Here is a 15,457-nt window from a genome sequence, read left to right as displayed (position 1 = left end):
CGATACCTGGAGAGGAGCCTGAAACCGCCAGAATAAATTTCTTATTTAGAACACATTTATCTTTAGATTACTTTTTTGAGTTTGTATGTGCATTTATCTACATCTTTGTCGTTGTTGTTTTTTGTTCTTTACCATGGGGAATTGTTTGAGAATAGTGTTCAGGGCTGTGAGGCTGAGGTACATCGTGTGGGAGCTATCTGCTATACTAGAGCAAGCTGTTGCCAACAAAGTGAACGATGATAAAAAATTTAAAATCAGCGGTAGCCCGAAACCTGACGAAGTTAAAAAATTTGAAATGTTTTTGGATTTAGTACGTGCTCGGGCTACAAATGTTGAATGGGAAGTGTTTGTGCAAAAGGCTGTAACATCATTCTTTGAAAGCTCTGTGATGGATACATTCTGTGGTATAATCAATGATGATGAAACTGTTGAAATGAATGTGTTTCACCTGTTGGCACTTACGCTCTGATCGTCGATGCATTGTCCCATTACGTTCAAGATCGGCCGAGCGATGATATCTTACAAATGCTGCAAACATTGCATGTTATTATACATCGGAAATTCACAGCCGCTGTTCTCATCCAAACCTGGAAAATGTTGAAATAATAATAATAATGATTTCTTTTCTGCCTTTTGTTAATAAACTATAAAGTCGAAAACAGTAAAGAGGTCTCGTCATTCTTTAACGTACGAGGGTGAAAGATGGAGAAAAAGGAAGAACGCCTAATGAAAAAGCTATATTATACACCTTCACATCCGGGAAGTTTTGGAGGGGTAGAACGGCTTCAGAGAGCTGTACAGGACGAAGGCGGGGCTAAAGTAAAAATTGATCGAGTAAAATATTTTTTATCGAAGCAGGATGCCTACACTTTACACAAACCGGCCAGGATACATTTTGCTAGAAACAGAGTATTTGTATCACGACCCCTGAACCAGTTTCAAGCGGATCTATGTGATATGCAAGCTTTAGCAGAGTTCAATGATGGGTATAAGTATTTATTAACGGTCATCGATATTTTTTCAAAGAAGGCATACGCTAGAGCACTGAAGACAAAAACGGGAAGTGAAGTGAGCAGGGCTTTTGCCTCGGTGTTAAAGGAGAGCAAAGTGCCTGAAAAGTTACAGATGGACGCGGGTAAAGAATTCTATAACAAGACTTTTAATGCTCTGATGAAGAAGCACGGTATTACTCACTTCTCCACCGCTAGCGACCTCAAAGCTTGCGTCGTCGAGCGGTTCAACCGTACGCTAAAGACTAGAATGTGGCGATACTTTACGGCCAGAAACACGCGTCAATATGTAGATGTTTTGCAGGATCTGCTTAAAAGTTATAACGAGAGCTATCATACGAGTATAAAAATGAAACCGAACGACGTCACAGCTGAGAACTCTCCTGCGGTATTTCAAAACTTGTACGGTAAATTTCCTCTTCGTCACAAAAACACGTGGAAAATTAATTTAAAAGAGGGTGATGTAGTGAGGATTTCCAAGCTGAGGGGTGTGTTTGACAAAAAGTATGAGCAGAGTTACACGGACGAGCTTTTCACCGTATCAGAATGTATTCCCCGCCTTCCACCGGTGTACAAAATAAAAGATTATGATGGGGAACCTATCGACGGAACCTTTTATGAGGCCGAACTACAAAAAGTAACCGTCACCGAGGATAAACCGTACCAAGTGGAAGCCGTTCTGGATGAGCGCACTAGTCGTGGTAGAAAACAGGTTCTGGTGCGTTGGAAAAACTGGCCTGAGAAATTTAATAGCTGGGTAGCCGCAGGTCAGCTGATTGATGTATAAAGTCATTGCTCGCGACAGTCTCCGTATCACAAACAGTCATGGACGCGAGAACAGAAGAGGGTTTTTACGTGACTTTACCCTCTAACGCCAGTCTCAATGTGTTTACTGAAAACACTATAGCCAGCTACCGAGTGGATTTAGCACAACATCTCCACTTGGAGGGCCCATGGCAGGTGGCACTGACGGAAATTTCCTATCCACACACGTGGTATAATACTCCTAAAGACAACTCTTTCTTTCATTGGATTGACGCGTGGGAACATGGCGCCCCGGAGGCGATTGACCCCGTTATCGAATTGGACGAGAAAAGATTTACCCTGCACGTCAAACGTTTTGAAAGCGGATATTATGATGACAAAGAGCAGATCATGAAACAGATAAACGCCTGTATGAGGGAAATTAACAGCGATGTTACTCTACTATATCACGAATGTAAACATAAGTTTCAGGCTAGGTAGCGGCCGTTATAGACTACGTTTTTTCCCTCCCATGGCCTATATGTTAAGATTAAAACCCGGTGAGTGGTTTACGAGCGGGTTACTCATTCAGTCTCCTCGAACCGCTGATATAAAAGCGGGGTTTTATCATATGTTCTGTTATAGCGACGTGGTTCAGCATCAGGCGGTGGGCGACGCTTATGCCCCGCTCTTAAGAACGGTTCAAATTGAGGGTAAATTTGGAGATGTTATTTCACACACCTTCAGCCCCACCTATTACTTACCGGTAGCAAAAAGACATATTGAAAACATCAGCGTCGAGCTCAAGACCGATCAGAACCGGCCGGTAGATTTCAAGTTCGGGAAAGTGGTTGCGACGTTACATTTTAAACCGTGTAAAACAGTGAGCTGAAAATGATGGTGGTGGAGCCTCACCCTGATCTTTATCGATTTGTAAGTTATTATGAAGATCAAGTGGGAAGTGGCCTGCCAGGATTTCATGGAGCCCCCATGATGTACGGTAGGGGGCTGGGATCCATATTTTCAAAACTATTTAAGTTTGTGACGCCGATGGTTAAAAAAGGTTTTACCATCGCAAAACCTCATCTTCAAAATGCCGCTAAGAACATAGCATCTGACGTGGTCAGCAGGGTTGTTCAACGCGTGAGAGGTTCAGAGGAAGAGAACCAAGAAGGATCAGGACTTATGCTTCTCGCTCGACAAGCCGGGAAGAGACCCCCCGGGCGTCGCGTAGCAGCTCATAAAAAGCGCAAGTCAACCGCTAATAGTAATTCAGTGCAGAGAAGAAGGTCCAGAGGAAGGAAGGCCGAAGATATTTTCTCCTGAAAATGGCTCTATTACATCACAAATCACCAGAATGCAGCATGACGGAACTGGACTTATTTGCTGCTCCGGTGACGCAGATGTCTATCGAGCAGAGTCAGTATACAGAGATTTCCCCTTTATCGGCTCTCACGGACACCGGTCCCATAGAATTTTTTATCCCGGGCGATGGAAAGAAATATCTGGATCTAGCCAACACTCTGCTATTCCTGCGTCTACAAATTTACTAACGAGGATGGGACAAACTTGGCACAGGACGCTCGTGTGGGCCTGATCAACTATCCCTCAACACCATTTTCTCACAGGTCGACGTGACCCTGGGAGATAGATTAATCTCTCAGTCCAGCGCTACACACCCCTACAGAGCTTTGATAGAGCTTTTATTGAACTACAGTCATGAAACACTTGCTAGTCAGTGTTCAGCCGGTCTGTTTTATAAAGACACAGTCAGATTTATGGATTCAACCGTGGTGGCGGCTGACGGTCCGAATCGGGGTCTGGTTAAAAGAGCTCAGTTTAGTGCTGCCTCGAGCGAGTTTCACGTGATGGGCCCCCTGCACGGGGACATCTTCTTTAGCGAGAGACTTCTTTTGAACAGCGTCGACTTGCGGATTAAACTAACTCAGGCGAGTGACGCTTTCTGTCTGATGAGTCAGGCCAACGCCAACTTCCGCCTCAAAATACTGGGAGCTTCTCTGTTTATGAAAAAAGTAACCGTGTCCCCCGCAGTGCGATTAGGTCATTCAGCGGCTCTGATGAAAGGCAACGCCTCTACCCCATGTCAAGAATTAATGTGAAAACCTATTCCATTCCTCAAAACTCCAGACTATGCAATCAGGAGAACCTGTTTCTGGGTGTCATGCCTAAATACGTTGTTCTGGGGATGGTGAACCATCACGCTTTCACGGGAAGAAGAGATCTCTCGCCTTTCAACTTTACTCACAATGACGTGGAGTACTTGGCTCTGTGTCATAACAGTCGATAAGTACCGGCCAAAGCTTTCCAGCCCCAATTTAACAACGGCATTTCCGTGAGAGAATATTATAACATGTTTACTGCCACTGGGAGACATTTGAAAGATTTACCTCTGACCATCGACCGCGAAGATTTCGAAAGAGGATATACTTTATTTGTTTTCAACCTGAGCCCCGACGAAGATGTGGCGGCTCTTTCCCCAGTATCCAGCGGGGGTTTGAGGCTGGAAATGAGATTTCGAGTCCCCTTACCTCACACTCTGACCCTGGTTGTCACACTCTGACCCTGGTCGTTTTGAATTGATCTCCATTCTGGAGATCAATTCAAAACGACAGGTGCTGGTGGATTATTATTGAAACAATGAATTCTACTGAGCTGGAAACACTCCTGAGCGGACTACTGGGTAACGTATTCCGTGGTGTCTGGGCTTCGGATGAATTACCCTCCCTACAACCCTCGCTGCCCGCATACTATATCGTGAACACCCACCCTCGTCATCTGCCAGGAGAGCACTGGCTAGCACTCACTGTGGAAAAACATGGAAAGGCCACATTCTTTGACTCTTTCGGACTCAGCCCTGAATTTGAATATTATCCTACAAGCATCCTGCGTTTCCTGGAACGTCAACGTTGAATAAAACAGATCCTGCATCACAATCGTCAGCTCCAGCATGAATTATCGGATGTCTGTGGTCAGCACTGTGCATATTATTTGTGTCTGAGAGGAAGCGGCCTATCGTACGCCGACGTGCTATCTCACTATAAAGACGATCCTGTCCGCAACGATGCCATGGTATCTGAATTTGTTAAAAAATATCAAAAATGTCTAGCATACCCCTGCGGCGGGAATTCTAACCAGCTAGCCTGTTCTCTGCAAATGTTTAAAGATTGTTACCGTTTGTGAAAGGAAAAAGTCTGCAACGTTGAACGGATTCAATAAAGCTTTATTATTATTCAATGACTGATTTACAGAGTCTTTATTGTCATACAATTATCGCAATCATTTATTTATTTTTTGGTGATCTTAAGGAGAGAAATCCGTCCACTCCATAGTCGGACGTTTTTTCTTTTTTCTCCCCCTCATTCGATGAACAGAGGGGGACTCAGCAGCAGCAGCAGCAGCAGCGTGCGTCTGCAGGGGGCCAGAGTTTTTGAGTCTCCTGAACTGCTCACGGGCCTGGGGGTTAGTCACAGAGCTCTCGGGAATATTGAGCTCTGACAGAGTACTTAGAAATTCTATCCATCCTTCCGGTGGCTGATCATTCACTTTCTTATAGGAAGAGGTCAGATGTTTTACCAGATCAAGCATATGAGAGCCTCTCACTTTACCCCTGTAGATAAATTCACCTCTCGGCGTCCAGCTACTGGGGCTCTTGGATAGTTTTTTCATCACATACTCTGCGTTTTTTCGACTGCGTGTCGGAAGACTTTTTAAAACATCTTCCTCCTCCCCCACTTCCTGACCTTTCACCTCTGCGTTCTCTGCCTGATGTGCCTCTTCTTGCGGTAGACTCAGAGTTATGGGTTGAAGTTCATTCTCCCCTTGTCTGCTGAGGCTGAGATAGCGTTGGAGCAAAGCGTTGTACTTTTTAATTTTTTCATAAGGATTTAAACCTCTCTCCTCTAATATCTCACGCATCTTTACATCCAAATCTTGCTGGGCTGTTTGCCTGATGGTGCTACCTGTAGCAGGTGCTACCTGGGTTGACTCAGGCGGTTTAACTGATGCGGGGACACCAAAAACATTTTCTGCGTCGTCTTCAGAGCCATGGGAGTAGGAGGGAGGATTATCGTCTAGCGAGTCCTCCTATTAATTCCCCGATAATAGGAATGGCCGCTGTAAGCAGAGGGAAAAGGAAGCCTCCTGTTTGTAACACCCTGCGTTTACTCTTCACGCTGGCTTTCTTATCGACAATGAGTCTGATATTTTTCTTATATCTTTTTAACTTCTGATATTGTTGCGGTGAAAGGGGTATATTCCCCTTCAAAAGATTCAGCGCGATCTCACACAACGTCTGGAAAAGATCTGGGGAGCACCCCCTTAATATATCCTTCCGTCTCTTTGGTGTGGCCTTGGCCAGAACTTTAAGCAAGGGTGCGTTTCTTTTCAGACGAGCGCTGGTCATGATTCTTTCTGAATGTACACAACAGGCCACTCATAGGGTAGTAGCCCCGTTCTCAGTCTGAACCTGTCTGGACAACGGTGAGTTAAATCCAGTAATAAATAGGAGTGCGGTTGACTAGTGGCATCTTCGAGACTTTCTAAAAAATATTTTTTCTGGAGGGAAACATCTGTTGAGCTAGTATATTCATCTGCAGTTTGTCTCTGGGATTTTTGAACAGCGCCAGATAATTGGTGTTAAGACCGATGGTTCGACTGAATTTCCCTTGATGAAAAACATTCTGAGTGAGCATTATGACGCTCATATTTCGGTGATGCCGGTATTGGGTAAAAATCCTTAACACCTCTGGGTGATCAGACGCTTGAAAGATGACATCATCCAAAATAGTGTGTTTGGTCGGCTGGAAAAAGAGACTCGTCTTCAAAAGAATCCGGTAATCCTTTAATAAATTTTATCTTTTTATTTTTCTTTTGCAGTTCAGTATACAAAGGTTGAAAAGAAGTATAAATCCATACAATATTATTAGGTACATCATTCATGACATGTTCACAGTTTTCCAGAACATTTTTTACAAAAACTGTTTTTCCACATCCACTCGGACCCACCTCCAGACACGAAAAAGGAAGCTGCAATCTGGGGTCAAACTCAATCTCTTCTCCTAGAGAGTGTGATATTTTCTGATTAATAACCAAAGGGTTCGGTTCGCCCGCCAGCTATAAGACGCCTTTTGTCATACACCACCCTGAACCTCTTTTGGAATGAAGAATTTTTCAGAGTGAAGCTTTTTTTTTTTATCTCGCACGATGTTCTGCTGAGGCACTGTAATGACAGCGTCGCTGAGAGGATTCTCAATGTAACCCTCTACCAACTGTTTAATACTGTTGAAGTTAATTTCTTCACCACTCTGAATTGTGATACCCTTCACGCGCAGTGACACTTTACCCCCTCTGGTCTGATATGCATAACTTTTAGGACCTGCTGCTGCAAACTCTTGAATGTAGTCCCCGCCCAGCTCGTCCGTCAGCTGCCCCAGGTAGTTACCTGTGGGAAGAGGCGTCTCCCCCTCTCTGACGACATAAATCAAGCTGTCAGTGTCATAGTACAGAATCTTTTCGGGATCATGTACCATCTCCATATACCTGTAAAGAGTCAGTCGAGCATAGGATGTGGTAAACGCTGCGATAAAGATGTTATTGCTTTTCCCGGGAGGGAGGATGTACCCGTATGGTGCCACTGCACCATAGCCACCTCATCATTCAGAAAGTCAAAATACTTTACATCGTACTGCTCTGAAAACAGAAACTTGAAAAACTCTTCAGGTTTTCTGACGAGGGTGGTCTGACCTAAGTTGGTTCTCTGGGCAAACTTTCCCCAAAAGCTGTTGAGACCAAGTTTGGCAATCTGTCTTTTTGCAGGATTAGGTGCGATTTTACTGCGGTCTAATTCAATACCTTGGTTGGCTGCGTAGTCTCTGATGTAATTATCTCTGCTAGCCTCATCCGATGCTTCAGGGGGGAAACCAGAAGCCTCCTGTTTACCCTTCAGAAAGGTGTTGATGTAGCCCCTAAAAATGGAGTCGCTCTTTTGCTTGAAATGCCAGACTTCTGTTATCTGGGCTACACGGTATCCACTGTCTAGGGCTTTCGTGAATTCAGGCGTCGTCCAGGTACCGGATAGAGCTCTTTCTCCGTCACTATGCATGCACGAACCGGCTTGATGGTTGATCTCAGCACACACGCGGCAGAGAGTAAACACCAGTCTGCCTCGCTCAGTTTTATGCGGTAGAACAGGTAGAAATAGCTTCCGAGGGGGATACACGACAGCTTTGATCAGGCCGAAGTACTCACACGGATCTTTAAAACCCTGACGGATAATTTCGGGGTGGCCGACGGGGTAGTGAAAGTGCGCGTTAACGTACGGATACAAGGATGTAACATCGACGTAACGAACCTGCTCGGTGTCACTTGTCGTGTACCTCAGACGGATGGGACAAGTTCTACCTCCAAACAGCGCATCGCGAGGTTTTAAGGGCTGCGGTGCACTATACTGAAGGAGGAACTGTTTCACTCCGTCATGAGATTTTTTCATTCGGATCCAGTCATGCTCCCATATGAACTGTACCGAGACGTGTAGCTCTGATCGTAGGGTCAGCAGCTTGGCCTGCCAGGCTGAGTGGAGCTGCTCAAAGGGAGTCTGCAACAAACGATTCACTTCAGTAGGCGAGTAACACTTTGGACAGCCGTGAAAAAAACACCCGAGAAACTCCCATGCTTTTTTAACACCGTCAGTCTCTGCATAGCCGTCCACAAAGTATTTCCCCAGTTTTTTCTTTCCATTTAGACCATGTCGAATAGCGACGTTTTCGCTCTGAGACCAACTCAACCACTGAATCCTCGAGTTGGAATAGTTTTTGAATTGCCGGTTGTAGATATCGGCGGGCGGTAGAGCCAGAGTGTTTGGAGGGAGGAAATTTGTCTTAAAGACTTTCATGCAGGCGGAAGCGATTGTAATGCATGTAAAGGGGTCAACGCGTGTCTCTCGGATGAATTCTTCGCGAAACTTTAAGCATGATGCTGCCAGGATTTCAGTATCGAGATTGCAGTAAAGCACTGCCTCTTTTCTGAAATCAAATGTACAGCCAGCTTTGGTGGCGTATCAGGCATTGAACTTTTTCAGCTTGTCCGAAGGCATCCTGTCTACGCCGTAAGTGTCTGGGGGAGGGTAAGGGCCTACATAATTTAAGTGAGCCTCTGAACTGAAAAGTTGGGGGAAGAAACCTTTGCTTAGTTCCCGGTCGCGTGGAGCATTCACAGCATCGAGGCCCATGGCTGCGGGCATATCTGCGAGGCGCATGGTTAAGAAGGAAAGCGAGTCGATGTATGTTTGACGGAACGCCTCATCCACCATCTGCAACACCTTGCTGCCCTGCATGATTATACGAGGTGCCATACCTTGCTGAATTATATGATTGAGAAGCAGGTAACTGTCGAAACCCTTAGCGTTGTGAGCTATGAAGATGCAGCCTCTGTATTTCTGTTTTCTGAAGTGTTTAAAGAAGCTAGCTGTGCAACTAATGCCCCAGGGACCCCACTTCTTTCCTAGCATAGACTGTGTACTGATGTAAAAAGGGATGTGTCTGCCTGTTTCATCTACAAATGTTTCAAAATCATAAAACACTATGCAGTTCGAATAATCAGTCTCAACCTTCAAAGGAGTCATGTAACACAGATGATCCTCGCCCGGGTCCTTTACGGAACAGACCGGACATGTCTTAGCTCGACATTTGTGCTGGGTGCTGCCGCTGATGGCCGAGTAATACACCACTTTGCAGGTATTGCACTTTTTAATTGTACCGCAGTTGCTGGCGGCTGTACCTGCGGTGGGGCGGTGACGAGGTATTTTATGTTTTAAATAACACGTGTCGGATCGACACGTCATATTACAATTGAAGCATTTAATCAGTTTAGTCTCGGTTTTTGTGCAGTCTGATTTGAAGCATACAGAACAACGGCCCGGGCACTGATGCTGCCATAAGTTAGTAAAACCTGTGTGGCAGTAACCGCAGACGTACCGTGCACCTAGAAATGTTTTCAGGTTGGTGATACCATAGTAATGGTTCTGATGGAGGAAGAGATAGAGGGTTTTAGGATGCATTCCTTCAGATGTTTGGAATTTAGACAGGGCCCGCTCACCGTCTGCTCTGAAGAAGACGACGATTTTGCAATCTAAAGCCTGTTCAAATTTGATAATATCATTAAATGTCACAGGCGTGTCGTCCGCTAACCCCGCATGATTCTGTAGCACTTTAGCGTGCTCAGTGGCCTGACGCGTGGTTAATTCACGGTTTAAAAGCTGAGCGAGGTTAATGGCAAAGCAGAGCTGGTTGCCAGGATTGATGACAATGTTCAGGCAATGGGCTTTTTTCCTGCAGATTTCATCGTCAAAGATGGTTTGCAGTTTTCTTTTAACACCCCCTCTAGGACTACGTACCACCTGCACAAGTAACTCCATCTCATCTTCCGGCATAATGGCCATGTTTGATTGCACTAGGCGGTCGAGAGCCTCCTGAACATGGTTTAGAGGTAGACTGCCGTTGTGTGTGACTATGACAGAGGCGCTGTTTGATCTTTCCCCCCTTAATTCTAGTTGCAGCACATCCCCCTGTCTGGCATAGGATACAGCCCGTTCAACCGCTGCTTGGAGAGTCTCCATCACATTAAGATAAAACTCTGCGTAATTACTCACAGGATTGGGAAAGTTGAAATTTAGCATTTGTCTTATTTCAATGTTATTAAACCTGTCTCTGGAGACCCTCCCGGGGGATTCAGGATTTTGACCCGCACCCCTCTGAGCGGCTGGTGTTGCAGGTGGGAAGTACGAGGACGGACCGGGTAACGGATCGTTTACGGGTAAAAGGTTAGACGGGCCAGGCACGGAATCTTCGGTTGGACGAACAGAGGGAACCTGCATCGGCCGAGGTAATGGTGCATTAGACGGACAAACGCTGCGGGGTTGAGAGGGAGGAGGTAAGAGCTCCGGGAGCGGAGGACTGGACAAAGCTTCTCTTAAACGTTGAAGGGCTACATCAATACTTTCCAAATTTTGAAAATCAGAAGGTTCGTGGTGAGCCTGAGGCTCGTTTGAAACCTCTAAAGGCTGTAATTCAATCAGTGGAGGTAAAAGCTCGGGGGATGGAGGACTGGACGGAGCTTCTCTTAAATGCTGAAGGTCTACATCGATACTTTCCAAATTCTGTAAATCAGAAGGTTCGTGGCGAGCCTGAGGCTCGTTTGAAATCTCTAATTGTTGTTGTATTTCAACCAGTGGAGGTAAAGTTTGCGGGTGAGGGATATCTCTTAACACTTCAACCGTAGACTGTAAAGATAGATTTTATTCTTACCGTCAGTCACTGCTTTCTCTGGTGCTTCTGGTATGTTAATTTTGGATCCAGATGGTCCTCTGTCAGTGTCAGCTTCTTTAGCTATCAGAATCATGTTAAAATATCACAATGAGTGACATGGCTTACTTATAATCATTTAGTTTCTAAAAAAAAAAAAAAAAAATTCTTACTGTTAGCCGGTTGTCTGCCTTGCTTTTCTGGCGTGTCGGGTATGACGAGTAGTGGGTAGACACCGTCTTCGCTGGTACAAGTAGCCTTGTTCACCTTGTGAGCGGGTTCTGGTCCGCACTCTACAAAATGGAGAGAGACGGGTTTAGATTTATTTTACTTATTTATTTAAAATTTATACTTTTTTTCTTTTCTTTTCTTCTTCTTACCGTTAGTCGGAGGTGTCTCGGGCCTGTCTGTTGTATTAATTTCAGATTGAGATAGAAGTCCACTCTCGTTCTCGTAATCCAAAACGCTGTCTAGTAGTGCATCGTCACCTGCTAAAGTATAATACAAGTCAATAGAATCTATCACATACATTCTGGGATACACAGTCAAAGGAAAGTGGAAGAGTGTTAGTGCTTCTACCTTCAAACAGTCCACTCCCTGGCCAGATTACGGTCTGAGAAGGATATACTATAAACAGAAAACAATTTATTATTATAATACTTTAGTGAAAAACACACACACACACACACGTATAAATATATTCACACATGGATTTTTTTTTAAAGGAAAGTAACCAACCATTCTGAACTGATACAGACGGGGTGGATGGGACTACTTCAGGGGTGTCTTCAAAAAAAAAAAAAAATACAAGAGTAATTCTTGTAAATTTCTGTAAAATGTATAGCTTCATTTGAATCAAATAACTGGCTTACATAAGATGCCCTGGCTGTCCTCATCATATGCACGGCAAAAGAAGGCCGCGTTCTCAGTGTCTGGAAGAAAGGCCCTGTGTTATCCTTATACCGCAACAATGAAACATGTATAAAATCATGTAGTTCTAAAATGTTACATACATACAATAAAGGTACAGAGATTACTACCCTCCCCAGAAAAAAAATGTGCTTCTTTGGAGACTCTCAGGCAGGACTGATGTGATGTCTTCAGCGGCAGGCCGTGATGAAATGCACGTATGACATCAGCTGACCAGCGGTTTTATACGCGACACCGCTGTTTCACCTGATAAAAATACTTTCACATACCCCCCGACTTCCTACCTCGGGCTTGGTGACACCGCTGTTTTTACCTGATGAATATAAAATAGACCGCGACTTTCCGCCTCGGGGCTCGGGAATCCGCTGTTTCATCTAAATTAAAAAACTTTAACGTAGATACCGACTTCCTACTCCGGGACTCGTGACTCCGCTGTTTTCACCCAATTAAAAAAACTTTAACTTACGCCCCGAATTCCTACCCCCAAGGGAAGTGAAATGCCACAACATCCAATCACCGTTGGTTACGCCCACCTTGACAGTTGCTGACACACATTTGACGCCCACTTCCTCAGTCACGCCCATTTTGATCCATCAAAGTCAATCGATTAAAAACTGACAGATGGTGTTGTTTTATATTTTTTTCCATCAGTCCATCAGGTTTGGTGTCAGCAGGTAGCTGGGTGAATCTGACCTGCTCCAGCAGAGCCAATCCTCCCATCAGACACTTCACCTGGTTCAAGAACAGCACAGATGGACCCATGATCGTATCTGAAGGACACTTCTACAGCTTCACTGTGACTGATGGAGGAGTTTATTACTGTGTGGCCTCAAATCAACTTGGTAACCAGAGGTCACCGTGGATTCATCTGAATATTGAAGGTAAATGCAGATCTGAAGTGAACCTGCTCTCATCTGTTTTTCTCTTGTTTCGTTTCTGACGTTTTCTTCCTGCTTGGTTTTATTTTCTTTAAACAGAGAGCTTGTCAATGTGCACTCCAGGTGATGAGATTCAGCTGAATGATGGAGGTAAATATCTTTGATGAAAACATTTCAACTGAGTCAGTTTGACTCTAAATGTTCATTTAATTTTGGTTCATGAAGATGTCTTTGATGATCCAGGGTTTAGGGTTGATGTCCATGTTACAGTGAAGATCCTGGGAATTGTAATTCTCTACAGTACAATCATCATCTTTGAGTGGTGAGACAAACTCTCTGATATGATTCTTTGCAGCTGGAGATCATTTGGTCTCTTTCAGACGTCAGTGTTTAACATCTGTCAATATTTATTCATCATCTCTTTTTTTTTCAGCTGCTTTAGATCAAGATTCTCCAACAAACCAGAGAAGGTAAGATAGATGAGTCAGTTGTTGTTGTCTTCATATCTGCTAAAGACATTCATTCTCTATCTGTGTTAAGTTTCAGTCTCAACTTCCCATCAGTCAGTTTCTCCAAATCATGCAACAGGTGACAGGAAAAATCTGAATCTTCATGGCTGCAGCGCCAACTCCAGACAACAGGGGGCACTAGAAAAGATTTACTGTGAAGGTTGTTAACTGGAGCCAAGAACTATTAAATAGAGAATATGAATAATAAACTGTGTCAAAAGATCATTTTTTATAGATACTGTTGTAAACTATAATTTATAAAGTAGTATAATGCTATAAATTCAGTTTACTCTATAGAAATGAATTATTATTGTATGAAACTACAAGCTTTCTCTCACTGAACACTGCAAATCACCTCTAGAGGGCGTGTTCATAGTTTGGATGATTCTTCAATACAATCCACTGCAGAGCACTAACTCCTCTCTCTGTGTTGTTTCTTTACCACAGGACACAGAAGACGACGATATCAACAGAGTGATTGAGATTCAAGCTTCATGAGCCACAGGAAGATATATATTTCGATGACTTCTGTATTGTTGTGACAAATTATTTACCTTTTAAAACACATCTGTGTCCTTTCTGTCATCAAATAAAAACTTCTGGAGTGAACAAACCATTTCAGTGTCATCAGTCCAGTAGCTGTGTACAGGCTGTGGGTGTGGGAGATGGTCATTTTAAGTGTGGCTAGTTAAGTGGTTATTGTTGTTGTTAATAAGGTGAGTACCACCAAGATGTTAAAAAGTGGACTCATCTTGGAAGAGACATAGATATTTGAATTTCTGAATTTAAGTCCCTAACTAACTACAGTTGATATGTCTGGCCTGCATTCTTGGTGTTGAGGTGTTTTAAAGTTGTCTGAAGTCCTTACAGTGTGATTGCAGACAGCAGAGGAAACAGTGTACACACAGGCCAAAGTGGTTTAGCCACAAAATAGCTTCACACAAGCTGCAGATGCTTCAGAGGATCTCTACACTCAAGAATACTGTATGTGGTGTTTACTGGCAGGAAACTGTCTGCAGCTCTCGTAGCTTTCTCAGCTCTACAATCATAGTTCCCATTTGTGGTCTGGCTTCATATCTGTCCCTCTGTTTAGGTGATAAATGATCTGCATATAACAATGTACAGTAAATAAAGACCCCAACACTGTAAATGGAGAACTATCATTTAAATGAAACAAATCTACATCCACAACACCAGTGTAGTACTAAGTTTGTATTGAATTTAAGTTAGTGGTAGTTAACAGTTTTCTCACTTTGTGTATTTTCTATCAGCCTTATATATTTTTGTAACTTGAAGAAGTTGCCGTGTAATAAAAACCTCACCATCAGTAACACTAATGCTGTTTAAGTTTTAGCATTTGCTGTAAACATGAATCCTCAGGTTTTCTCCAGGCTCCAAGTGTCAGGAATTGTAGAGGTGAGGACCCAAATGCTGGATAATGATGAGGAGGCAAAGAATCCAGGGGAAGAGGAGTATTTAATGAACAAAGACAAAGGGGAAACACAAGTTGCTGCAGACACCAGGTAATCCAAAACAAAAGAATCAGAAATCGCAGCAAAAGGACAAAAACATGGCACAGTGACTTAAACATCAACACAGGGACAAAAAGCAGGGACCCATGACCATAACACAACACAGGTAAGAAACACAACTACACAACAAGGAACAAAGGGAAGGCAGGGCTATATATACACAAGAGGGCTCAGGGATGACAAGACACGGGTGAAACTAATGAGGACAATCAAACCAGGAGAAACCAATAAGCAATCAGCACACAAGGAGGCACAAGAGACAGGAAATCCAGAAACTAAACATAACAAAACAGGAAACACAAAACATGACACAGACAGACAGACATGACAGAAACACAAGACACGATGGACAGGAAATAAAAAAAAAAACTTGACAAAATAAAACAGGAAACTCAAAACATGATCACAAAATAAAAGACAGACACAGAACCATGACACCAAGACACTGGCAGTAGATCAGAGGTGGGGCTTGGATGCTCCACAGATGCTCACTTGTCATTTAAACATGTACCGTCCCAACCTTGGACAGGACAGAGG

This window comes from Mugil cephalus, chromosome 18 (genome assembly GCF_022458985.1).
Source record: "Mugil cephalus isolate CIBA_MC_2020 chromosome 18, CIBA_Mcephalus_1.1, whole genome shotgun sequence".
NCBI lineage: Eukaryota > Metazoa > Chordata > Actinopteri > Mugiliformes > Mugilidae > Mugil > Mugil cephalus.
This window is presented reverse-complemented; position numbering follows the sequence as displayed.